Source organism: Chamaea fasciata, unplaced genomic scaffold (genome assembly GCF_029207755.1).
Source record: "Chamaea fasciata isolate MVZ Bird 193981 ecotype frontalis unplaced genomic scaffold, bChaFas1.0.hap1 SCAF_15, whole genome shotgun sequence".
Classification (NCBI taxonomy): domain Eukaryota; kingdom Metazoa; phylum Chordata; class Aves; order Passeriformes; family Sylviidae; genus Chamaea; species Chamaea fasciata.
Genome location: NW_027094100.1, coordinates 4,161,605 through 4,188,976, shown reverse-complemented (window position 1 = coordinate 4,188,976; position 27,372 = coordinate 4,161,605).

Below are 27,372 nucleotides of genomic sequence, written 5' to 3'. Positions count from 1 at the left end.
ATGTTTTTATTTAAAAAAAATTCTCAAATACATCTTCCTTAGCTGTATTTCAGTCCCCCTGCTACTGCTCAGTGTGCTGCATACAGAAAGAAAACCAAGATTTAATTATTTTTCCCCCCTTAAGTGGTTTAAAAAGGCTATTCCTTGGTGCTTTCTGTCCTGCATAGCAAACACAGCTCCATTTAGAAATTTATTATGGGTCCTGGCTCTGTATTGCCTCTTCAGGTCCCTCAGTTGTTTTCAAATCCTCTAACCTGAGCTATTCTGAAGAGTTTATTTTGGTTTGTGGCTGTTCTGAAGCAAGGAGTTTATTTAAACTGGCCAGCTCCAACAGTTAAAGCAGCTTCTCTGAAACTGCCAGTGAGCCTAAATTAGGTTGTCAGAGTCAACACAGGGATCTAGTGAGCCTATTAAAATCTTAATAACTTTTAAAATTGGACTGTGGGTAACAATACATTGTCCCTGTGCATTAGATTTTCAGTAGATAAATCCATTAAACTGCGTCTTCTCACCTTCCTTCTCTCTCTGTTAGAGACTGCCCAAAGAGGAATTTTTAGAAATCCAGTGAGTACCTTTAATAGTAAAACATCATAAATCAGTAATCAACTGGGCTGCATTCATTTCATCCTAATCAATTCTGCCATGTTATGGAAGTTTTCTGCTTTTCTTTGGGTCTTACTGCGGGTGGTTGGAGGAAGGTAGGTTGTTTTAATGAGGCACAAGTAGAGGGAAGACAACTACAGTGCGTGTTTGTTGTGTGTTGTTTCTTAGCCCATAGTCTGTCCTGATCTTAGTAAAGCAGCTGTCAATTAGATGTAAAACCAGACTTCTGTTCTCTCAGCTTCAGTTCTGGGCATGAGAACGTGCTTTCAGTGCAGTGAAGTTCTATTGCTTTCTTCCTCTCCCCCCAGTAAAGTGACACATTACTACACGTGGCGATATCTATGAGGCATTGCCATAAATTGGAATTTCCTCCTTCACTTTACTCTGAATTGGAAGGAAAATTCTTCTTCTGCCATGATTCTCACGTATCACTTAAGTTCTCCTTCATTAATAGATGTGAGTGGGAGGTCAAAATTGAACTTGTTAATGCGAACAAAGTTGAAGCCTTAATTATGGAGGAAATTGTGGATTACTCATAATAATCAACTGAAGTTTGAATTTTAAGTTTGACTGGCAGAAAAACATCTGTCACTATTATTATTATGTATGAGACCAAATCCATTTGCAGACAAGTAGCAAGTGATTAGACAGAACTAGGAGAAGTAGATGGACTTTTATGAGAAACTCATTATAATTCTTTTCTTTCAAGAAGGATAATTAGTAGCCTTTTAGATATTTCAGCTAGTTGTAATGCTTTCTGAAAGCAAATTAAATAAAACCAAGCATGGTATATATGACAGCAGTAACTGAAATGACCCCTTGTGCTCTGCTATCCTTTAGTCTTTGCATTGTGTATCTCTGTGCAAAGTGGTTATTATCAAAAATGAAGAGTTTTGTTCCCCAGCAATTAGCTAAAGGAGATGTAAAAGGTGGGTTGTGTACAGCACATGTAACATGGATAATTTTTCCTAGTAAACAATATTTTGGAATGCGGTTGTCAGTTCCACTGTGGTAGTGTCAGAATGTGTACTCTAAACTTGGAATAAAACCATAAAATGGGAATTGAGGAAGGTAGACAAAAAATGGGACAAAATAAGTATGTCTGACCTGGAAGAGAGTCATCATCACAGGCTGTGAAGTCAGTATTACCAGCTGCAGTCAAAAATGCTGCTAAAGCCACTGAGTGGTTTACAGTAGATTTTTCTGCCTTAGCACAAAAAGGTGAAGTTGGTTTGAGGTCTCTTGAGCAAACAGAAGTTTTATCTGCCAGGCAATCCAAATGCCAGCACTTGGTTATCATTAAAGCTTAATTGTCAAGAAATCTGTATCAGAGGATATTACTTACCGTGTATTTTGTTATTTAGACAAAACACTCCATTAGAAACTTGTGTGAAAGAGCAAGTGATAAAGACAATTAACTCTGCCAAGTTATAGTCTGTGGTACCTTATCTATGGATTTTCTCCTTACATGGTTAAATATTCCCTCTGCAATTTATGTTTAATCCAACAAAGAAGATTTGATTTCAGATAATTCTTCTTTTAAAAAAGCAGTTGGTACTTCAGTCAGCTATTCATCCATATCCACTTATCCCAGAATAAACGCTCATTCATGAAAGAATTCAAAATATAGCACAACATGCAACTTCTCATTTACAATAAATTGGTAGGTAGTATTTTTTATTCTCAAATGCTTCCCCACCAGTGGCTATATCTCCAAGGAGATGAGTGCTATTGTAAAATATTGTGAGTTTCCACTTCTCCAGGGAAGTATAGCTATCCTTGTACAGTTTAAAAAAGGACTGCATACTAACCTCAGTGGACACTAGATTTTTGGGTTGTTTTGTCTTTTCCCCTCATTTTTTATAGTGACCGAAGTAGAAGCAACCAGGGCAGCTGGGTCTTTACAGACAACACAGTCCTATTACCATGTTATTTTCAAAGTTCTCATAATAAATAGAAATTAGCAGGAACTGTTGTTCCTTAGACTGGGAGGCTGCTGTGCTTGGTACAAACACACTACATGAAGTTCATAATTTACTCTTAAAGTTTTTATAGTCTAAGCATAAAACATTTCAATATTGAAACTGGAGAAATGGCTGGAGTTGGGGAAGATGGTGAAGTGGTGAAGGAGTGGCCCTCAGCATAGCTTCAGTCTTCATTGTCCAGCTTTTAGAAGGGTTTGAGTTTAGGTGGAGAAACCTGTTTGGTCTGGGACAGGAGGTGAAGGTGATGGTGTCTCAGATGCAACAAATGTCAGTTAAGCTTGCTTTTAAGCATGAGAGAATGAAATGAGGTATGAGGAATCTCAAAAAATTAACTGTGCAATACTTTTAGAAATAAAGGCTGTAAATATTGCACAGCAGTTAGAAGAAGAAAAAACCTACCACAAAAAGGACCCCAAAGCAAACAAACAAAAAAAAAAACAAACCCAAAAAAACCAAAAAACAAAAAAACTCTTACTGGAGGATCTCCAAGCAGCTTGCAAATATCCATTAATTACCTCTCTGTGGGAAATGATACAAAGATCATTTCTCTTGTTTTGGAATTAGAAATCAGTTGCTGTTAATGTGTAGATCAACATTACTGCCATCTGTTAAAAGTAAGAAAGAAAGCCGAGCTTATGGACAAAGCATTAATTTGCAGTTGGGATGTTCACGCACCGAATGTAACCACCTGACCTTGAAGTTAAATTTTTAAAAGCAGGAAGAGACATTCGGTGGTTTTGCGTAGTAGAAATCTTCATAGCTCACACTTTGCATTATCTCTTTTGAAGTGAAGATTGAGCATTTCTACCTCGAAGTCAAAATTACCTGATTATGCTGTTAATGTGATCATGTTACTGACAACCTGTGCAACTGAAGGGGTCAAAAACTTCAAGAATTTTCTGGCTTTTTGAACCTCTGAGGCTCTGCTGGTTTTTTAAATTACTAAGTCTCACCCCAGCTGCATTCTTGGGCTTGTCATCTTTGCATTGTTGGTGTGTCATAAACCTGCTCGTGGTTACTGGGATGCATCAGGTGCAACAAAAAACAGTTTTAATAGGCTTACACTTTCCAGTTCCTCACTTCTCCAGAACTTATTTTACTGTAGATATTGAAATAACTTTTAAACTACTGAACTGACCTTGTCTGTGATTCTTTTTATTATATGTGCCTCCCGTTCCTATCTTTTTAAGGGTTTGGTCACAATAGTAATCACATTTTATTTTTCTAGATTTGTGAGCATATTCATTCAGTTTTAAGTTTAGTTACTGTTCCCGTGATAACGACTTTTCTATCCTGAACGTATCAGTTAAACCAAGCAAAAGGTGAAATTGCCTTTCACTACTTGAAAAACTGGGCCAAAGTAGCCAGTGAATGTTTAACATCCAATACTTTCTTCCATGTGAATGAGCACTTTTGTCAGTTGTCTGGGTAAATAATAGCTCCTATTAGGTGTTAGCCAGTACAAATGCATGATGAAAACAATCTCTCATTTTCTATAGAAATAATGCACTGATGCCCTTGAAATAGCCGCAGGGTATTTTTTTATTGAGAGCAGCACAGGAATGGGGGGTGGGGAGATGTCTGTGTTTTAGTAGGTTTTGGTTTGAGGTTTTTTTTAAGCTATTATTCACAGAACTACTCATCTGTCTTCTGTTCCTTGGGCTTGATTACAAGTCTGGTGTGTTTTGGGGAGAAGAGTGAGATGAAGTGTATGGTTATTATTGCTGAGCAGAGGGGAATATTCTTTTCCTGACATGATCTTTGAAGGCACACAGTATCCTTGAAAGTGCACAGTATCCTTGGTATGGGCTGTTTTGTGGCTTGGTGGTGGTTTTTTTTTTTTTTTTTTGGGATGGGGGATGTGTGGTTGTTGTTTTGTTTTGTATTTGTTTGTTCCTTTCTTTCTGAGAAGTGACTGTGTGCAAGAGATTTTAAGAATGAGGGTGGCTTGCATGCCACAAATGGTAGAAAGGAGGCAAATAAATACAAAGGTGCTGCTTTTAAAATGTAGTGAGAGATGCACTGGATCCATTGTGGAGGATAGGGTAGCCTTGAGTGTGAAAATTCAAGTGGTCAGAGAAAGATTAATTAATTGTAGCTGTATCTGATTATGAAAATTAGGATATCTCTTTTTCACTTCATACTCAATACAAACGTTGAGATGCTTTTTGTCTAACTAGTAATTCTGAACTTTACTTGCTTAAGAGTCTTCTGTGGGAAGTTTTACCTTTGTTATTTCTTGTGTGTGTCTGTGGATTAAGTAGGATTTCTAAAAAACCTAAAAAAGTGAGTAAAAGTGAGTTGCCGAACCATCTTCCTTTAACTTATGTCGAGTGTGGCTTCTAGTGTGATCGAAAAAATACTCATTATAAGACCCAAATTCACCCTCTCACCACTTGGTGCCACTCTAGCTTTGTGAACTGCAGTCTCACCAAAATAACAGGTTTTTCCTCCTTTAGGTTTGCCAAGTGCTGTCTGAAATACGAGACTCTGAGCTGTGCTGGTCTGAGGCAGAGGACACTGTGGCTGATGGACAGCTTTCTGACACTGCTCAGAAGGGGAAGGAGGTGCTGGGATCGATGGTGGGGATTTTAAACTGAATATGTGGCTATGAAAGCACCGTAGACTTTTGTTTTCTGAGACTGCTGTTAAGTTCAAACCTGAAGCAGGACAAAACCATTTCAGTGACTGCTTTGAGACTCTTCTTTTCCTGAAGAGGAAGAGAGACAGCCATTGAGTGTTCTTGCAGGCATTTCCATAAAAAGTAGAAAGAACTATAGCAAGTGTCACTTGCTCTTTTTATTTAAGTACCTTTTATGTAGCACCTCTGTGTGCTTAGCTCTGGGATCTTGCTCTGAGAAGTGTTGTGCAGCACATGCCATTCCCCCACAGGCAGTCCTGTCATCAGTTTCCTTTCCCAATGTGTGCAATTGTACCAAAGCAGACACGTGGCCTTTTTCAAAGGGCAATGAGGAGTTCTAACCTGTGTTGATACTGAGGTCATATCCTCTCCCAAAGTTCTGTAAATAATGATGGCAAAACCAGAGACGATTTCCTGCAAGGTACAATTCTTATTTGCACGTTGAAGGCAGGCTTGCACCATCTGAATGCTCGAGGGATCAAACAGGGGCAGTTGATGATGAGAATTCATACGGCTGGCTGGACAAAAAGCATTGTGCAGGCGAGTTGGTACAAGCTGGCAGTTGCACTGGGATAGTCCACTCAAGGTGCAAGGCTTTAGAGACCCAGAGTCCACCAAACAGGAATGTCATGAGCTCAGCTGGCGTGGTGAGCCAGACAGAGGAATGCAGTACTGCACGTGGCCACTGCTCAGGGAGGGTTGTAGCTTGATGCCAGATGGATAAACATCTGCTCCTATGGACAGTGTTCTTACTCTCCTTTGGAGTCCCCAAGTCCTTTCATCAGTTTCTTTTGCCCTTGCAGCCTCGTGATCTTGACGGAAGACCTTATCATGGCAAACCTTACAGGTCTCAGTCACATCCTGATTATTGCTGTCGCACATTGTTGTTGTGGATCTCATACACCTCCTTCTGTCTTTTGGGTTTGCATTGTTTTTCTCTCATACTAAAAGCAAAAAGTCAAAGCTACCTGATACAGAGAGTTTCATGTTCTCTGGCATGATAAAAAAGTCATAGAAAGCCTCTGTCTTGCACCTAAAGCTGGTGTAATTTTGCCAGATTTTGAAGTAGCTGACACCATTTTGTGCTACCTTTGAATTTCTCCTAGAGAGGATCTGAATATGTCAATACCACGGTGCCCTCTGTTTTCTCAGTGGTTCTTATCTTCCTTCTGTGTCTACCCAAGTTACTTCCAAAGATGCTGAACCAACTTTCAACATGCCTAAACTTTAATATATTGAAGAATTGTTAGAACTGTCTAAAAGATTGTTTCCCTCCCCATGTCCTTCAGCTAAAGGGAATGGAAATAAATGCTGTTTTTCTAAAAATAAAGTTTATTTATTTCTTTACATTTTCAAGGCTTTGAATGTTTTCCTTTCCTCCCCTCCACATCTTTAACAAAAGGTCACAAAGCCTTCTAAGGGTAGATGCTGCCATGATACTGAGGAGGCAGAAATCTTTGCGTTGTAAGACCATCAGTCTGGTCTTAGTGTTTAATATTACATAGTTACAGGGTCATATTGGCATGTTTTGCTTTTTTTGGCCTTTTTAAGACATGAAAATTAATGTAACATTTCTTGCACATGAAAGGTTTCATAGTAATGGGTAAAATGTTCTATATGTACTGTTCCCCTTTGTAAATATATATTTTTTCAGTAGGTTTCAGACATAACCTATGTCAGAGAAACATGCAAAATGTGTATTTGTATACTGCCTCTAAAGGAACAAGATTAGCTGAGCACTGGAAGTAATTTTTTTAAGACATCACTCCAGAAGTCTTTATTATGGGCTAGTTTATCCTTCATTTCCATCTTGCTACAGCTTAAGTGCTTTCTCACATTGCTTTGCTTTAATCTAATGTGGGTTTCTCTACCCTAAATTCAAGTTAGATGTATGGACACACCAGAAAATCTTATCCTTCCCTTCTTTTTGTCCGTGACCTTTAGCACAAAGCAGGGTGTGGGCTGGGTGGAGGGTGTGCTCGGCTGACATATGCGCAGATGAGTTTTAAAGCAAGATGAGCATAAAGCTCAGGTTCTAAACTACCTTAATTTATCAGCGTAACTCTGCTGCAGTCATCCCACCCATGTGTATGCCTAGTGCTCTGTGAAATCCTTGCTGTAGTTTTAAAAATAAGACCATGATGGTATTTTTTCAAACCACTTGTGAAATGGCAGATCTGAGAATTGCAAACTTTTGGGGGAAAAAATGAAAAATGTTATGCACAGCTATATAAAGCAGCATGCGCTTTTGATGATGAAAGACAAAATTCCAAAGGAACTCATGAAGTCTGCCTGACTTTTTAAGGCTGTGGTGATGAGACACATAAAACAGTTGATCTCAACAATTGAAAAATAACCTTAAAATGTTCTCGTATGTGTAAACAAGAAGACAGAAATCTACAGTTTGAAAAACTTCTGCTACTAAATAGTTATAATATCTTGTCAGCAAAGGTGGATTTGAGAAAACGTGCCAAGATTCAAAAGAAAAATGAGTGATGATCTGTGAAAAAGCAGATTAACGCCTAAAGAAGCAATAGTTTTGCTTATTAGTGAGTTGTGTAATCACAAAAAGTACCAGCTGTTTGTATTCCTGGGAACCTTGCAGAGTGAGATCAAAAGCACTTTAAATTTAGGGCATTTGATGGTGCAGACTTAGGTGAAGTTCAGTTAATAATATTGAGGTGGCTTTTTTAATTTTTTTAATCTGAAGGAACTATTGGAACACTGCTTTCCTCACGGGAGAAAACTGAAGCTGAGCTACCTGTCCCACCAGGCTCCTGTGCTGCAGCAGCCCTGGTGGCAGTGGTCAGATCCATGTTCTGAACTGCTGCAGCATCTCTCAGCTGAGAATAAAACAAGTGCCTTTGGAGCAGGCTTGGGGGGGGAAGGCACAAAGCTCAAAATGTGTCAGGACTGTGTTCTTGCTGCACTCCTGTGTGCTTTGTGAGCATCTCTCTCCGGATGCTGACCTGCACAGGCCTCAGCACTTGTGGGTAGGCTCTTAAACAAAGAGCCAAGCATTTGCTTTCATTGTCATAGTGGCATTAATGTTTGCTCACCATGAAAAATATATTAGTAATCTGTTGACTTATTGGTTAATGGGAAATATGTGATTTTGAATGTTGAAACGTGATGTTGTCTTCAAGTATCATGCCACAAAGGTCAGGAAGGGATGTTATTAAGGTACCATATATGGGATAATTCCTCAGGATTTAACTGAGTATGTTCTAGGGGAAGAAAATTGATTTGATAAATGGAAACTAATCAGCCAGCGTTCCATTTATACCGTGTGCTTTTCCAAGCAATATTGCCTGTAGCTGTCTTAGTGTTGAAAAAGAATTGTTGGACCAATACACATTTTCCTGGACAGGCTGAGCGCTCAGGAGTTCACACTGGGGATTAACAAGGAGCAGCAATTGCAGTTCTCAAACCAAGATTCATTCTGTTTAGCTAAAGTGCTTAAGGATATGTGTGGATTTGTGGAAGACTGAAACTGTTTCTGTCCCAGAAAGTAGTTATGTAGGTTATATTGAAATATCTGTCTTTTAATATGACTTTAAAGTATATTACACTTGTCCAAAGGAAAAGTTAAAATGGTAATTGTGGACTCAGAGTTATTGGGAGAGCAGTATTTTGATCACTAATAAAGAAAATGAAACAAAGTAGAAAGCAGTAATAAATAGTGTTGTTAGTTTCATAGTCCAGAGAAATTCAGAAAAGCTGTAGGGTGAAAAGGGACAGGAATGGCCAGTGAAGGGTTGACTGGAACATCAGCTGTCGTGTCTGGGACAGTGTGACATTGATTACATTGGAACCCGTAAACCTTCACTGAATTGTGCCTCGAATTGGTAATAAGTGTCATCAGCTGTACAGCCCAAGGACTGTATGAGGAGACAGAAATCCTGGGACAATCTAATGATGATTATTGTGCAAGTGCTTGAGAGAGCTGATCCTTACCCCTTCAGTATCGTTTCCTTCCTGCCTTTAGACCTTCTGTGGCACTTGGTGCTGCATTTACCTTTCAGGGCTCAGCTGGGTTGGAAAATCTGGTGTTACGAGACGGATCTCAAACAGCAGGAAGTGAAATGTATTTCCACAGAGACTAGTTTTCACTGCAAACCCCAAATTGTTTCCTAACAGATGCCCATCACTTGCCTCATGTAAATTTAATAAAAGTCTGGATATAATTTGTTTTCCTTAGATATAATGTGTTTATTTAGTCAGTATGACCTTCTGGTAAGCTGCAGTGAAACTTCACCTAGAGTGAAGCCAGGTCTTTTTTTTTTATTTGAGGGAGTGTTTCTAAGTCAGTCCTGCAGCAAGTTTCTCTAAGTCCATTGTTGTGAGGATATTCTTTGTCAGTCTAAAGAAGCACAGATTTGTAGATTGTTTTGGGAACCAGTTCCACACGGAGTTTTCAGGAATCCTCTGGAACCTCATGCTGTACTATTGAGTATGTTGAGCATGCCGCATATGAACACAGCTGAGTAGAAATCTCATTTAGCTCCAACTACCCATTACCTCAAATTGACCAAGCTTTGTTTACAGACTTTCACTACATTTCTTTAACTGGTTGTAATTAAGCATATAGGTAGCGATTAATTACCACCAGTTAATAGAGAAAATAGACTGTAAACCCAGAACTTTAACACGATGGCTCAATAGCTTTTACCTATTGTTTACTCCTGCCCACAGAAGCAGGAGGAGCATGCATCAGGGAGAAACAAGCTCCAGTCAAGTGCTGTGTTACAGTTCACCTGGAGGACAAAATGATCTCTGTATTTTTTGTCCCTCCTTTATGTCTTTGATGTGAAAGACATGTACTATATAGGCAAGCTATTTATTACTCTGTTTATTGATTTTCGTTGCTTTCTTTACTGTAAACCTCATCAGCCTTAGCCTGTAGCTGTCGAATAACATGAAGTTGTGTTTCAGACCTTACAGCATCTGCAGTCTTTGGGTTGAGATCAGCAGCAATTTTTGTTCATTTATTGCATGCAATGTAAGTAACACTGCAGATTTTTTGTAGGAGAAAATGGGTGGAAATGGCTCTGAGTGGATTTGCTGCTCTGCCTTTTGCTCCATAGTCTAGGCTACATTCAGTTGAAATATTTTTAAACCGGTAGTGACAAAAGATAGTTCAGGAGTGAACAGAAGTTCCTGTTCCCTGTCAAGCTTGTGATATTCCATTTCTCTGAAGAAAGTCATAATGGTAGGCACTTTGCAGAATTTCTAGCTGGGGCAGTGCTGGTCTCTCCAGAGAATTATACTCCTTGTAAGAAAAATGCAGCTGTCTGCTGGTGAGGTAGAGTCAAGTGAGGAGAATACCTCACCAGAGGGCTGAAGCAACTAGTTCTACATTTTCTAAGAGAAATAAACTGTTACATTATTTATACAATCTGTAATTACCGCAGCAAATATTAGAGTCCCAGCTGCAAAATGTCTCTTCAATAACAATTATAGAGATGAGGGTATGGGGGTTGGATACTGTAATAAGGGGAATTTTCTTTGGGAGAAGATAATTAGAAAAATGAGTTTGTCTTCTCTTTTAGTAGTTAGTTGAAGTGTTGTTCTGGTTTCCTTTGAGTTTCTTTCAAAATATGGAAAAATAAATATTCTGCATTGCACTGAAGATCAAGTGGAGTATTTCATGTTGGATAGATGAGGTAGAGATTGCCCCCTTGAGAATGGAATTGATACCTTTTTTTTGGTGGTGTTTTTATTTGTTTGTTTTAGCTGTTAAACAAATGTAATCCTTAATTTCAAGTACTCGTAAAGAAGTTGTTACATGGCAGGTATGTAAATGAAAAAATCCAGCGTTCTCTTCTGATTTCTATTCTTATTCATTGTACAGCATTCTCCTGGGTGGAATGATGACTGCCTCAGGTCTTTGACACTTACCCCTTCTGCTGGCTCAGGCAGTTTAGAGCAGTTATTTGTAATAGCTGCATTTGTCTTACATGGGTTAGAGTTTACTCTGTGACATCATGATGTCCTTAATGCAGTACTTCAGGATTGTTTCCATTAGGATCAACTGGATGTAATTGTTTAAGTACCTTTAAGCTGATCTAAGCCAAAAATTGATATTCAAACCACAGCAACTTCGGAAAAAAAAAAAAAAAAAAAAGACTCAGAGCAATGATTTGGTAATCAATCAACTATCATTGTGCAAGGGCTGAGTCATTTGCTCTGGCATCTTTAGGACTGATGTGAACAATAAAGTAAGAAATAAAGTAATGTGTGAAGAACAAATGGAGAGGTTAAATTCAGTGTAGCTCCTACAAGGAAACATCTCCATCTCTGTATGTTTGGTAGCAGGGACTTGCCAAGAATTATTTCTTTGTCATAGTGACCATGTGTAATCCAGCAAGGAGTAGTTGCAGAAGTTAGAGAAGGTCTTAGGCTGTCAGAAATTTGTTTTGTTGTTCTAGTGGGGCTTGTTCCTTCTGGATCAGATGTGTTTTCACAAGGGAAAAGAGAAGAAGGGAGTTTAATTCATGTCCTCCCTTAGATGTGAAAAAAGGCTCCCTACACCCAGCAACCTCTCATTGTGACGTTCAAACCTGTGCACAACCCTAGTGAGATACACCAACATCATCACCTGAGAAAGCACAAAGATTAGATTTCTGAGTTCTTGAGTTACAGACACAGTTCTAGGACTAAACCCAAGTTTCTCTTAACTGCATTTTGATTATTTTGGCCCCTAGAAATAGTGTTTTAAGGTTGATAAAGTAGAAGCGTTAGTATTATGATGTGCTTGCCAAAAATGGAACAATACAACTGAAGTAGTGTGAGGGAGATCTAGAAATACACCTCTGAAATACCTTGAGACCCAAGTGCACAGTTATGGTCTCAGTTGCTTCAAAATTATACATTATTTCTGTTGATATAAGTCACTGCTTCTCTTGATCTTAATGCCTGCTGAATAGGAATACAATTTTCTTCAGAAGCATGACTGCCACTTTGTGCTTTCTTTTAGGATTTATGTATGTTGAAAACATTTTTTAGCTGCTTCAGAGGATTCTTCTGTACTGAGGGATTTATGTTAATGCAAAAAGAGGTGCCGAAGTTTTCTAGCTTTTAGTGTAGTTCTTAAATGTTTTCAAGGAAGCTGAACCTGATGTGATTAATCCTAGGGCATTTCAAGAATTGGCTGTGTAGGGGAGAAAGTGGCATCTGGGGAAAAGCAAATATAGGGGATAGGGAAAGGAGGAGCTGGTAATTAAAGACCAGTCTGTTTGGCTTAAATCTAGCAGGAAATAATTGGATAGACATCTTGCCAGTGAGCAGGATCTGCTACCAAGTATACAGATTTCTCAAGGGCAAATTGTGACAAACACATTTAATTTCTTCGTACGGTGTTACAGGTCAGGTGGTGAGGAGAGAAGCATTAGATGTAATACACCTTGATTGGCTCAAGTTTTGTGAGCTGTATTTATGTAGTGTTTTCTTGATTCAGATGAGGTACAGTGGTCTAGAGGTGTCTACTGCCTGGTGGATATAGAAAGGGTCAGGAAAAAAAAAAGTATAATTAGCCAAATTTCAGAATATGGTAATATATCAAGGTGGGCCTGTCAATATTCTATGTCTCATATTATTCAGTATTTTTATTTATGACTTGCACAGTAGATTGCAGAGGATCTCCTGAGTCTGTCAATCCTGGCAGAGTGACGAGGAACACAGTACATGGGGAAACAGGTACAGAACTCCAAAGGATCTGGGGGATAAAGCCACTTCAACAGGATGAATTAGCTGCATAAATCCTGCACAGAAACATTTGGCTAAATGATATTCCTGTGTAAAGTGATTTAGGATCTTTAGAGAATCACAGCTAATAGTTGAGGGTTGTGACTGTGGATGACTGATCTATGCTGGAAGGAGAATTTTCTTTGCAGAATTGAATGAAGAATTTTTCAATTACATTGAAACATCCTCATATACTTCCTGGCTCGGGAGATGACTCGTTTTGATTCATCCAGATTGAATCTTAAAATTGTGCAGTAAATATCATCTGTTTCCTCCTGCTCTCTCTTCTTTCTCAAAACCAGGTCCAAAAAAACTACATGTAGACTTGTCTGGTTAATGTCGCAAGCCAGTAAAGGTTAAGTTAAAAAACAGCTGATGAGAATTGTAATGACTGAAGGGAGAGAATACTAATTTCTTCCTATTTCTGGTTACAAAAATTCTTTCTCTTTAGAAACTGATCAGCAGTCCCTGGATTTCATCAAAAAGCAAGGCTTGTGTGCTTAATTGTAAAAAGTTCTTACACCTTTTGCTAGAAGAAAATCTTAGAATTTATTTCATAAATAAATTCTGCATACGGACACATTTTTCTCCTTTTGGTTGTAATAAAAAGGAGGGAACAGGGATACAAATGCGCATTTTGCAAGAACACAGAATGGCAAAACACACAAAGTTAGCCTGATGTAGCCTTGGTAAGGCTGCAAGGACACATTCATGGCCAGAAGATTTAAATTAGTGGTACCTGCCTTCCAGTTGATGGTCTCTGTCTTCCTCCTCTTAGAGAAGGAAAGGTTTATGATGCAGTGTGGATTGGGAAAAAACAATGTGGTGAAAGCTGACCCTTACTCTCCTCTTCAGCCCTCCATCACCTTCAGTTTTGTTTCAGCCAGTTACATCCTTTGTGTCTCACTGCATTGGGCCAACACTTGCACCAGGACAATGAGTGAGTGGAACAGGAATGGGAACAAGATGGATGGGTGGATGGATGGAACAAGATGAAGGGACAGAATTACCTCATCCACTGGCACTGCCAGCTCAGAATGTCCTGAAGTGTACTTGAAACTTGGCTTTCAATTAAATGCCCAGCTATCGACTTCTGACAGCGTTGGCTCAGGTCCTCAGACTCCCTGCGTGCCTTTTTTCGGTCCACACAGGTTTTTTAACAGTACCTGTAGCTTGCAGAAGTAAAACTTGTATTTCTGGGTTTCCTTGGGCTAAAAGTTTAGTTAACTGAAGAACTAAGACAGGTATGATTAAATATTTAGCCAGTGTATCTTCATGCTTGCAGTGCTGTAGGTTATGTGTCAGAATCCAGTTCCACTGTGCCTGCCCAGCACACACCCCGGGTGCTGCTTTGATGTCAGCGGGCTTCTGGCACACGCTGCTCTTCAGTGCAAGGGTTGGAGAAAAGTCCCTAGGATGTGGCTGGAAGCCTCAATCAACAAAATGTTCTAATCACTTTTGATTTGACATTGTGACAGGCTCTCAACTTTTCCTATATTTCTTGTAAAAATCATTTCTGAAGATCTAGCTTAGACCAGAGACTCGGGATTCTGAAGCTTATATTGATATTTTATCCTAATATTAGAATGCTCAATTGTTTTTTCTTTTGGAGTAGGGACTATTGTTGCTGGTTTTTGTCCCCAGAGGTGCTTTACTAGAGAGCCATGGGTATTGCATAATAGCTCAAGGTTCACAGTTCATGATAAAAGCATTTTAGCCTTCCTAAACTGGTCACTTGGTATTCAGCATCCATACAGCAATGCTATGGTAAAGAGGGTTCACCTAAATATGAAAATACATCTAACATATGTTTCATGCATAAATTGTCAATTTCTTTTGATGTGATTTCCTTCTTAAGCACAGGAGGAGTGAAAAACATTCAGGTGATGCAACCTGAAGGGAGGGAATTCTGTGCTGCTCTGGGCACAGCAGTCAAGCAGGCAAACCCAAATGCAGGCACTGTGTTGAGTGCACTGTAAGTATTCTTTGCTTTGTCTTTTATTGCTGGTCAGCACCCTTCTGTTCCAGTGGAGACTGCCTTTCAGATAGTTTTTCATACCTAGACCTGTTTTACATATGCTTAGAGGAAATTATTTTGTCCCTTAGAATTTCTTCCTTTATTTTAACTTTTTGTTTGTTTGTTTGTTTGTATGGGTTTTTAACAATTGGCTGGAAGTTACAAAGCTAGATTTTTAATAAGTGCATGAGCACAAATAACTTCAGAGTAACAAAGAGGGGAATGGATAAAATGGCCTAATGTTAACTTCTTCCTTTTCATGGTCTTCTACCATAAGCAGATTGGACAGCTGGGGAGATTGGTGTCAGGATGGTACAGTGTGATTTGAAAGAAATGCATGTTCCAGTGCTTGATGAAACAGTGGCCCTTTCAGCCTTGTATTGTCTGTGTGATAATAGCTCTTACCACTCAGAGATTAGTCAGAAGAATTTATTCTGCTTTTCCCCTGTCCCCCAAAGTGGAGGTCAAACTAATTAGGATAAAATGCTCATTCCTTGTTATTTAAATCCTCAGTTTAACTATCTCATCTTTTGACAAATAGGTATAATTAGTTCTCTTGTATAATTTATTAACTTCCATATTAAGTTGTGTACAGATTAGCGAGGCACCAGGCATGCCAGCAAAAAAGGCTTCCAATTAGAAGGTGATAGATGGGTTTGTTTTATTTGATAAACAGGCTTTGTCATATTTTCAAATGAAACTGGAAGGAGCTGTTTTTGTTTAAATCCTGTCATATCATGAGTCTGACTGGTATTGAACTGGATTCTGTTTTGTGCATTGCCATAATAGCTTTGCAACAAAAGAAGAAGATTTCAAGATATTAATAGCATGTAAAAAGAGGATTTTGACATCACCTAAGAAGGGTATAAAAAAGGGTTAGAACAGAAGCAAAAAGTGAAAATTTCATCCTTGTCTTGTACATTTTGCTGACACAGGAACTTGTGTCTAACTGTGCACTTGAAAATGCCCCAGGAGGTGTTCTCTGAGGGCATGAACATGTCCCAGCCTGGCGCAGGTTTGTGCTGAGGCTCCCTCCCAGGCTTTGCTTGGAGCAGGTGGGCACAGAGGCTTTTCTTGGAGCAGAGCTGCAGTGATGGCAGCAATGTTATTGCCATCAGAGCACTGCCCTTGGGGGTGAACCCCCCCAGCAGATGGCATGGCTCTGAAATTCCCACGGAGAACAACTGAGTGAACACTCAAAGGATGTCCATCCCCAGGGGATGTCCAGAGGGATGAGTCTGGCTGTGGGCAAACACATGTGACAGGAAATAGAGATTTGTCAGAGTGAGTTTGTAGCAGAGTTAAAAAAGCAGGTCCCCCGATCCTGTGCCCTGGCTGTATTTCCTTTGGAGTGGTATTGTTTTTTTGTTGTTGTTGTTGGTTTTTTTTTGTTTGTTTGTTTTTTTCCCACTGTACAACTTTACATACAAAATAATACTGCAGGGTATAATGACCAAATGGGACTCACATGAATATACACTGTTATTAAATAATTTTCTTAGCAATTTGTGTTTATAATTGTCAATATTGCATATCATCACAGAAATAGAGATTTCTGGTGTTTATGTTCTTCACCATCAGCAAACTCTTGCACTACTGCTCTTTCTTAAATGAGCTATTTCCTTTCAAATTGATGATAACTGATCCATACACTGCACTCAGCTAAACACCGTGAATCCAGATCTATTCCATCAAAAGAAATGCATTTTGATTTTAGAGAGTTGGCCTAGTGGCTCTCTTCCATCAGTACTTGTGTGGAGTTTTCTTATTCTGCTCCTTTTTGGACATGCTTTTCATTTCTCAAGTGGGGTCTTTATCTGCTTTCCCCATCTGAAATGAACACCTCCAACGCCCTGTCACAGGCATCATAATTTAAAATGGTTAGAGAAGTTATTAGTTTTAATTTCCAAAGTTTTGGTTTCCTCTAAATTTGTTTTGGTTTTTCTTCCAGGAGGTTTTTTGTTCTTACTTTGTGTTTGTTTGGTTTTGAGGGAGAAGACACAGTTGTTAGGTCAGACTTTCATACTTTTTGTGGGTTTTTTGGTTTTTTGGTTTTTTTTTTTTTTTTTTTTTTAATCTATTAAAACCTGCCGTGATTTTCAATCTTTTTTTTTTTTTTTTTTTGTCCTGCTACTGATGTATTACACAGGAGTGAATCTGGTTACCTGAGATAGTTTATCTTTCTGCTATTTCCCTTGACTCTGTTACTTTGTCATTTCCCTTCAAGGGTTTTACTGACTTTGGAGGTGTTTATACAGTAGGCAACTTTTTTTTTGCTTTCATTCGTATCCAGCAGATCGGTTTTCATTGAGCTTACAAGAAGAGGTTTTCCTTTGACCCTAAGGATGAAGTGTTACTTTTTCAGCCAGTGTTTCTGGTACAGCTTCTTCCCCCAGGAATTTTCTAAAGGAATGAACTTACAATATTACTGCCAACATTAAATATCCAACCTGGAAGTACTGGTTGAAAGTAAAAGACCCTTGGCTTCTGCTTCTCTCTCTCTCTCTCTCTCACTCTTTTTTCAAAAGGAGAGGTAATAAAAGTTCTGCCTGTTTGACCACCTGCAGAAAGCTAAAATATCTGGGTGATCTCAGGTGCAAAAAGCTGGAGCAACTGATGAGCTGGGCGTGGAAGAGGCTTTAGGTGATGTAGGTTGTGATGTCTTAGTAAGATTGCCAGTGCCTTTTCTCCTGGCTGGTGCTTCATAAGAGCATAAAATGCTGCCTGTAGAACTTGCCAAACTTCTTAGAGAGAGAGAGAGAGAGTAAAAATGTAACAATTAGACCTTAATCTTCCATGTGACACACACTAGAAGTAAATAGAGATTTTCCAAGACATACCTGAATTTTGAACTGGGAGTTAGTGTGGCGCTAAGATACCAATAGCAGTGAGTTGGTTCTTCTCCTATACAGAATCTGTTCCAGGCCCAAGGAGAGATTTTTGTCAAATGGGATATAGCAACATCTTTTGAACAGTCTGTCTTGAGAGTTCAGACTTCCTTTTTCCTTCTCCATTCATACCGTGTCCTCATTGCCAAACTTGAACATGACCTGCCTGTACCATGGATGCTCCTGAAGAGCCTGCCCACCAGGTGATGTCATTCCTATGGTCTGCATGTCATCACCTTGCTCATAGATAAGGGACAGGACTACTTTTCATGCCTAGCATAGCCCAAATCCTATCTGGGTTGCAGTTTCTCTCATTTCTCCTTGTAACGTCTCAGAGGCTCTTTCTAGCATATACGCTTTCTAGCACGTGCTGTTGTGTTGCCTTGGTAACAAATATCTATCTACTTGATTGTGCTGTTGCTGTTTTGACTTCTATTTTCTTATACCTTGCCCATCACCATTGTGTTCAGTCCCCTCAACAGCACAGAACCGATTTATTCCAGCAGCAGACCTTCCCTCACAGCACCTGGAGGCTGAGCTTTCTTGTTTATGTCACAGGATCCAGCCTGGGCTGTTGATCATAAAGAAAGAGGAGTGACTAAGTCCTGTCCTTTATCAACAGGGTTTTGCTCTTCATTAGCAGTTTTCTGATAGAAATTTCTTCTCCCAATACTTTTTGTGAAATGCTGTGTCTTTTTGTCCCCTTAAGGAGGCCATGGGTTCAGGGCCTTGATCTTACTGGTTGAAAGTTCCTTTGAACCTTTCTTGTGGGGTAGCTAAAGGTGGGCACAAGAGCACTGCCCTGTGCTGGATCTCTGAGATGCTGAGATAATACAGGCTGCCTAAGTAACATAAATAGCTAAACTGCCTAGAGATGATGGTGTGGGGGGTTCCTACAGCAAGGCTTTTGCACAGAGCTATTTGTAAGGATGTAAATATTTTTTGACAGAGCAAAAAATACTCAATATTCTTGTGAACAGATGACAGAACTGATTTGCCAAAATGGCCAAATATTTTTCAGTTATTAACATAAACCTGCCCAGCTCTTAGAGAGTTTTCATTTGGGTGACTTTAACACAGTCTATTAATGATCTGGGAAGCTAATTCCAGTCACTTAATTAGCTGATTAGATGAATCTTCTAAAAGGAAAGGTAATTCAGCTAGGATGAAGCTAGCAGAGAGGTGCCTATCACCTGCTTTATAACATTACTGGGGGTTTCTGAATATTCTTAGCCAAATGTATTTAGAAGTTGTGCTGCAGAAGTTAAAAATTTACAATGCATATAAAGAAATGTTACATTGCGTATATATGATCATCAAACACAGCTGTTGGAGGAAAGAGCAAGTGAGATCTTTGTCTTCCAAAGTAGCTCAGCCTCTTTGTGCCTGTTGGTGTTCCTGCAATGGAAGCACGTGAAGCACTTATATGGGGTGTTCTTCCTGCTGCTTGAGGACAATAGTTCAGAATATCCTCTCAGAGCTTTTGATGGTTCTCATTCGAGTGGGGAAATTATCCTTGCTTTAACATCTTAGGAAGTAGTGCACACAAAAAAGGAAAGGGGGACTCTGTTCTGGTTTTGGGGGACAAAACTAACGAATCTCTTAATTTAGCAACTGAATTTGGAGCAAATGGAAAAGAGACAGATGTGAATTTCTCTACTAATAGGTCTGGAATGTTAAGTTTAGAAAACCTTGTTCTTCATATAATCAGATATCCTTACTTCACTGTGATTTCACAGAAAAATACTTTAGAGACTGTGCAAGTTCTTGTACCATAATGCTGGTGACAATGTACACATAAGGATAAAATAGAAGATGCAAAGAAGATATCCAACCTTCAGTCTCCATTTTGAATGTGAAAACATCCTAGCAGGAACTGGAGTATCCCTCAGAAATGATTGACTTATGCTTGAGCCTTTTTGTGGGTATTAACAGACTCTTTGGCGTTTTATGTATCAGTGATCTTGGGAAATAAAATATTCCGGCATTAAGGTGAGATTTCAGGAAAATTTGAATATCCCTTAAATAGGGTGCCATCTCCATTGCTTGTTTTTTCTGCCTTTTTTTTTTTTTTTTAATTGCTGCTGGCATTTATTTGGGTTGCTTCCCTATGTTTTTTTTTTTTTTATTAATTTAGGTGTGCCTTCTTTTCCACTTCTCTGGGCCAGCCTGACATGCTCTGAATCATTAACTCTGTGCTCCAGGGAACTTAGCCTTTTGACAGCATCTTTGATATTAGATTGGATCCCTTCCGGCCAAAATTTAATTGACTGGATTTCTAGGGAGAGAGCTGGTTCCCTCAGAGTCTCACTGCTCCAGCAGCATTGTCTCAGCAGCTGATGTAGAAGCCAAATTTGAGCTGTTCTGATAGTGGAGGGAGAGCAGGCAGTGAATCAGAGGGTACAGGCTGTGCTTTGAAGCATAAGCTGATATGTTTCTTGATTTGGGGATGTATTTGCTCCAAGTGTACTGGCACTCTATAAGTATTCATGCCAATAAACACAGCATGAGATGGATGAGTACAATTTTATAGCACTTGATTATAGATTACAGGGAAACCTGGAATTCTGTCTGTGGTTATTCAGGGAGACAATCACTGTTACAATAATGTAATAAGGTGATGTATCTTACCTGAAGCTTGATTTATATAACTAGGGTTCTGATTTTTGGCAGGTTCAACCTCTAGGAGAAGCTGGAGAAGAAACAGAGGATATTGATGGGGTTCTTTGTATTAGTCATGGCTGTAGAATTGCTCCTTGCACAAGTGGCCCCTCTCAGGTCAATAGATCTGTTGATAGCTATTTGTTTATTCAGGCACTGCATTGTCAATGAGTTCATCCAAGTTGTTTTAGATAAAATACAGAGCAGTGATGAGGAGAGCAGTGGTTATGGATATCCACACACAACTTCCATGAAAACTTGGACGTGGTACCTTTAGTTGGTATTAACCAAACCCAAGTGCTCTCTCTTCTGTAAGTGTTCCAGCACAAAGCAAGACTTAAAGAAAAACCCAAGAGACAGAAAGTTCATTGTCAGATTAGTTAAGTCAAGTGTAAAAAGAAAGTGAACCCCAGATTGTACCTTTGTATTTCAGGCTATTTTCCTATCTACCTGTGTTTCGCTGTGTCACAGCCATAACTCTGGCTATCTGCCATATTCAGGACTAGTTTTGTAGCTATTCAGTATTTTCACTGCGTGCACACTGTACAGGACAAAAGTGGTTTTGTCGCAGTATGGAGCCAGTACTGGAAAGGCTGACAGTAATGGCATATTGCAATATTGTCTGTCTGTGACAGCTATAGCTGGTCTATGAGCTTCACAGATAATTTGGATTAACAGATACCAGCGGGACCAGCCCAGTTCATTAAGAGATTCCAAAGAGAGACCCTCAGCCAAGCCCTGTGAAGCACAGATACACCCATATCAGTATCAGTGAGCTGGGCAGAGCTGAGACCCCTGACCAAGCATGTCTGTAAGTGTGGGAAATTTGAAAGCCCTATAAAAGGAGCTGCCCCACAATAAACTTGGACTGTTACTGCATGAACCTTGGTGTATTCTTGGCACATTCCTATCTCCGTCCTCAACGTGACAAGAAGTTGTAATTTTTTTGAGATATAAACGGTTCTAGCAGTGTTCTTAAAGAGAATATTAAGGAGGACAGCATAACCCAGCCAACCCTTTTCCCTGTGTTTAGATGGATTAGACTCCTTCCTTTCCTATCTAAATCTGGGCTAGTTCTGCTGTTATCTAAGAGCATTTTTCATTAGAGGAAAAAATGTACATCCAAGTAAAACGTGAAGTTTAAAGTCAGAGTTGAGATACAGCTGGTTGTGTCACTTGATCTCTATCTGAGTGCTACTGGTGTGATTATCACAGAGCACTGGCTCAGTGGGGAGGGAGGATGTGCAGGCAGCAGGCAGGAATTTGTTGGGGGAAAAAGTGGAAAAAAAATTCACAACAGTTGCTGTGGGTTTTTTACTAGATTCTGCTGAATGGTGCAAATGGAATACTACAAACCTTTTTTTGGTAGTTTGCTTTCCAGGAAAGGAGAACGCATGGAGAAGAGAATATGTGGGGATAAAAATGAGGCAGTAATCTGCAAATTTCCCTGTCGAAGCAGTTTGAGTTGTGGGGAAGCACAGACATGCAAAACTGTATTTCTTGTTACTCTCTGTTCCACAGATCTTAGGAAAGGTGAAAGCACAATGTCAATCCCACAGTCTCTAATTTCTTTTCACGTTCTGTCATGGGGGTGAGTGGCACACAGTGAGGAAACTGGAGCAGCCAGGGAGCCTTTGTTCTGCAAAGATAAATTCAGATTAATGAAAGAGTAAACTATAGTAATCAGAGCAACTGTGGCGGATTAAAAGAACAGCAAAAATGTGTCAAAGCCCAGTAAAAACCCCAAACCAACAAAACAATCACCCCCAAAAAACCAACAAAATATCACCCTATTACCTTAAAAAGAGTCCATCTGCTTGGAGGTACTGCTCTGTCCCAGCTCTCACTGTGTGCAGGTTCTGCTTTTTTTTTTTTTTTTTTTTTTCTCCTCCTTCTGTACCCATTTCTCACTGGCTGACTGCAATCCTGCTCTTTGCAATCCTTGTCCTTGTCCCAGGAAAGTAAAATGGGCAAGGTGTCATTAGGCGGGAGAGAGAAGGAATTCAGAACTTGCTGCAGGGGCACTTGCTGGCCCTGCAATACAAATAACATCCTCACCCGCGTGCAGGTGAGAGGGGTAAAACTACTGTTTTATTTACTGAGCCCTTCAGAGAAGTCTCTTGGGACAAATGAAGTTCTTCAGCTAGCAAAGGTCTTGAATGTTTTCTGAAAAGCCTTCGGATATTTTTCCCAAATAACTCCCATGTCAACACTTAACTGCGGTGCTGCTTCCCTCCTGGATAATATAACCACACGCAGTTCTTTGAGGCTATCACTGTAAGCTCTGCACCCCCAAATTTCCTGAAACCTTCTAAATTAGAGGTTTCATCTCTGTCATAACTTGTGTCAAAGCCCCATCATTTTACACTAACTCCCATTTCTTTGCTTCCTTCCTTTCACCACAGCAGCTGTGATATTTGCAGCAAGAAAGGGTGTCACATACTACATTAGCTAAGTGAGATATTGAATATTTTATGAATTTAGGTCTTCTGCATTCATTTCTCTTGCTTTTTTATTTTCATTTAGGAAAAAAAAAATGGTGTCATTCATGTTCCCTAATGTTTTACAGCAGCAACATCTGTTATTTTTTCTCTTTTCTCTTTTCTGAGGATATAGACATATCACATGTGGCTCTTAAACCTGCATTTAACATAAATTACAACTGATACACAATTTGTATTTCTCTGCCTGACTTTTTAAATAATTCTTAGAGATTAATCCATGTTAACAAGGATTTTTTTTCCTCTGTAGAGTTTTTTTTTTTTCCTCCCTATGCTTATGTTTTGCCTCTGATAAGAGGTAAAATCAGCAGCGTTCAAATCAAACAAGAAACGTGCCACATTCAAAATTGGGCAGGATAAGCTTGTTTACTTTTTCCCATTCTTTATCATTAGGACTTTTAACTAGGCTCTCATAACTTACCATCTGGATTACTGCAGCATCCTTACAAGCTGCAAGCAAAGCTATATCCCCCTCTTCCAATGTAAATGAAAATCTCATCCCTGAACATCCTGCCTGTGATGCCTTCCCCTAAATGAACCCTCTCTTTATGCTTCATTAGATTCTCATTTTGTTTCATCCTTTTTACATCTGCTACTCATTTTCTTTTCTTCTATAATCTTTTTATTTCATTGTTTGCATTCTTTCTACTTTATTAATGGTCATAACCCCTTTCTTCAATTTTCTTTTATTTTTCTTTTCTGACAGTTAACTGTAGCTTTCTGCCATATTACTCTATTTGGAGGTTTTCTGTGCAGAATCTCAGAGTTACTTATACAAAATCCATAGTGAGAACCAGTTCTTCAAGGAAATTCTTCTGTAGTGTTGGTGTCAACCAAGATAACTCAGTAGTGCAAAACATTTAACTTCCCTGGATAATAATTTAATCCTACTGTATTCCCAAGAATCTTGCCCTTTGATCTTCTGAAGTTGTCTTTTGTTCGCTGACACTTTGAATCACCCCTGTGATCCTGTTGCGGTTCTGAGCAGGTTTGAGCACTGTGTTCACGTGGAGTCAAACTGACACTAATGGCCTCAGTCATAGTTTGCAGGTGTGTGTCTTAATGGGCTCTTCACAATATGAATTATGCATCTTTGCATTATGCTCTACAGCACTGAAACTAATAATAGAACTGTAACTAACGGAGAATACTTATGTTTTAGTAAAAATTAAGTCAAACTCATGAGATGGTAATACTTCAGGATCTGAAATGCTTTAATGTAGAAATGTTATTTGTAATTATCTCTGTTTCCAGAACCCTGATTCTAGATTTTGCAGCTACTGCAATATACAGCTGAAATACACAGATGAAGTTTTTTATAAGGTATGAATGAAAGCTGAATTTTCTGTGACACTGAAAAAAAAACATCAGGTAGGGTTTATTTGCAAAATGGATAGTCTGATTTTGTGCCCTCTTGAAGAGAGTGTCTGTGAAATTTTCCTTGCTGCTGTCCAGGACTGACCTCAGCTAACACTCATCAGTGAACTTTACAGCTTCACAGTGCTGTTCTGGTGCTGCTGCTGCTGCCAGTGCTGTTGGGTTGGAATTCATTGTGATGTGAAGTGAGCAGGAGAGCTTCCAGCTTATGACATCTTTAAATTCAATTAGTGCCCCTTATGCCAGGGGAGGCCATTGCAATATCTTAAGAGGAGAAAAAGAAATAAATTCCTTCAGCTCTCTCTTGTTTGTATTTCTTACTATTTTCCTAGAGCTCTGCCCTGAATTTAAATTGTGTTCAATGCCAGTGTCACGAATCAGCAGGTGTTAAAAGCAGGATTGTTGTGGTTTAACCCCAGCTGGTAACAAAGCCCCACACAGCCACTGGCTTCTTCCCTCCACCCCAGCATGAATCAATTGCTGCCCACCAACCAAATGATGGCCAGACAGTCCCAGAGCTGCAGCCCCTGGACAACCTTGCCCCAGTTTAGTGCTAAGCGTGATGCCATGGTCTGGAATATCCCTTTGCCCATTTGGGATCAGCTGTCTCAGCTGTGTTCTCTCCCAGCTCCTTGTGCACCTCCATCCTCCTCGCTGGTGGGGTAGAGAGAGGAGCAGGCAAGTCCCTGATTCTGCACAAGCCCTGCTCAGCAAAAACTAAAATAACCCTGTGTTATCAGCACTGTTCCCAGCCCAAATCTAAAACACAGCCCATACCAGCTACTGTGAAGAAAATTAACTCTACCCAGCCCTAAACAGCACAATTATGAAGAAATAAACATTTATCAGATGGCCTTTTGAGAAGTTGAATAATTTAACTAGAAACATTCTAACAATAATTAAAGCATGCTGCTGACTGACAATTTATTTCATCCCATTGAGATGCAAGGAGTTGTTGCATGCTGAGTGAATATTGATCTGCTCTATACAGATAAATGAAATTCCACTTACTGTTCCTTGGTCGCTCACTTGTCACCAATTAAAACTGAAGAGCATGGTCATGCACCAAAAATATTAATTAGCTCTCTTCAGTTGCTGGTTATCTGCTGACCCAGGAGGCTGTGAGCTGCCTTTTTGGATCCAGCTGTGTCTGGTCTTCACTCCATGCCAGAGCTCTTCTCTGCCTCATGTCATTCCCTTTCCATCATCCTTTGTGATGATGATGAGAGTAGTAGGGTGTAGACAGGTGGGGGAAAAAAACAATTACTTGTTCCTTCCTTCTCTTCTTCCTTTCAGTTTTATCTGGTCATTAGTCATTATCTTTTTGGCTGTATTCTAGTCACTCTTTCCCCCCACTACCTGTGAAGTCAGTGCTAATAATTTAAAAGCTGTGTCTTCACTGGATGTGCAGCCATGTAACAAGGTATGAACTGATGAAAAAAAACATCTGTGCTAGAGTCAAAAATGAACTTCTAAGTAAATGATTTGTTCTCTGTAATATGAGGTTTCAGAAAGTCACAGGACCCCTATGAGGAATGCAACTGATTGCCAGAAAGTGGGCCAGTATTACAGGAGGAGGAGAAAACAAATGACAGAACGAAATCTAGGGAGTAAGATCAAAAGGAGCACTGAGTTTGCTGGGAGGAGTGTCTGGGCAGCCGACTGGCTGCAGCATCTGCTCCTTTGCTGATGTTTCTCCCCATTGCTGCAGCAGAGCTGTATCAGCCTCCAGGGAGGTTGGTCAGTCCAGCTTTAAGAAGCAATAATGGCTCTCCCAAGAGGAGTCAGGTCTTCTTACCTCTCCTCACAATCAGGGGTTCTAAAAATGCCTTCAGAGAAAAGGCAGAATATAAATAAGATGATGAGGCTGTATTTTGAGGAGTTTCATTTTCAAATCCTGAGTGATTCTGCTGACACGTAGCTATACAGGTGTAATGGAGATTATGATCCAGGCCTTGATCTGGGAATGACATTTCAGTGTTTTGGCAGCTCTAAAAATGCTGGAATTTCTAGTAGTGGGAGACCATGAAAATATTGATTCAGCAACAGAATGGCTTTGTAAAGCATTGATGGCTGGTTTCTGAACAGAGGCATGTTGCTCCAGGTTCTACAGTACATTGCTATCAAGGAAGCAGTAAGGCCATTGAAAACCAAACATTTGTAGGTGAGGAACATTGCTTAAGAAATTAGCTAAGTTGCAGCTTTCTGGCTATACATCCCATTGTCCCATAACTTAGAAAGAAAGAAGTTGTTTTGGGAAAATCAGACTTGCCCTGTAGTTTAAGATACTCTAAGGCAAGGGAGGGGGTCCCCAGATTCCTCTTCCTTAGGGGATCTTTTAAATAAGCCCACTGGATGGTAAAGAATTATAAAACCCACAACATTTGGAGAAATTCAAGTGAAAAAATACCTCTGGACAGAGCAAGCTTGTTTGTCACTGTCAAAATCTACATGAACCTGAGACATACAAAACAGAGCAGAAGCACTTACTAGTATTTCCGGTGTATGGGCAATGTTGTTATTTTTTCATTAAGAGAGCAGTAAGGAGAAATAAAATCAACAAACCCTGAGGAAAAAATGTGCTTTGTTAAAAGTGTTTTCTTCAGAAAGAGCTTATTCAACAACCCTTGCCATGCTCCAGCAAACACTGAAGTTGATCAATGCAGTTCAGGAAGAGCATTTTTGGGAACTGGCGTGCCTTGGAGTCTGTCTGTGTGTGTCAGAGGCAAGCCCAGCCCAGCTCTGAAACAGGCTCCTGTGCTGGTAGTCAAAGAAATGGAGAGATGAGGGTGAGGAAGGGCTCTATTGTGCTGTTGTCATGCTGTTGTAACAAAAATTAGAGTGGACTGTTAATATTTGTCATATTCTCTTTTATGTCATAGACTTCACTGCATTTACTGTTCAAGCAGGAACACATCCTAAACATGTTTCTCCCCTGCTCTCTCCACCACCT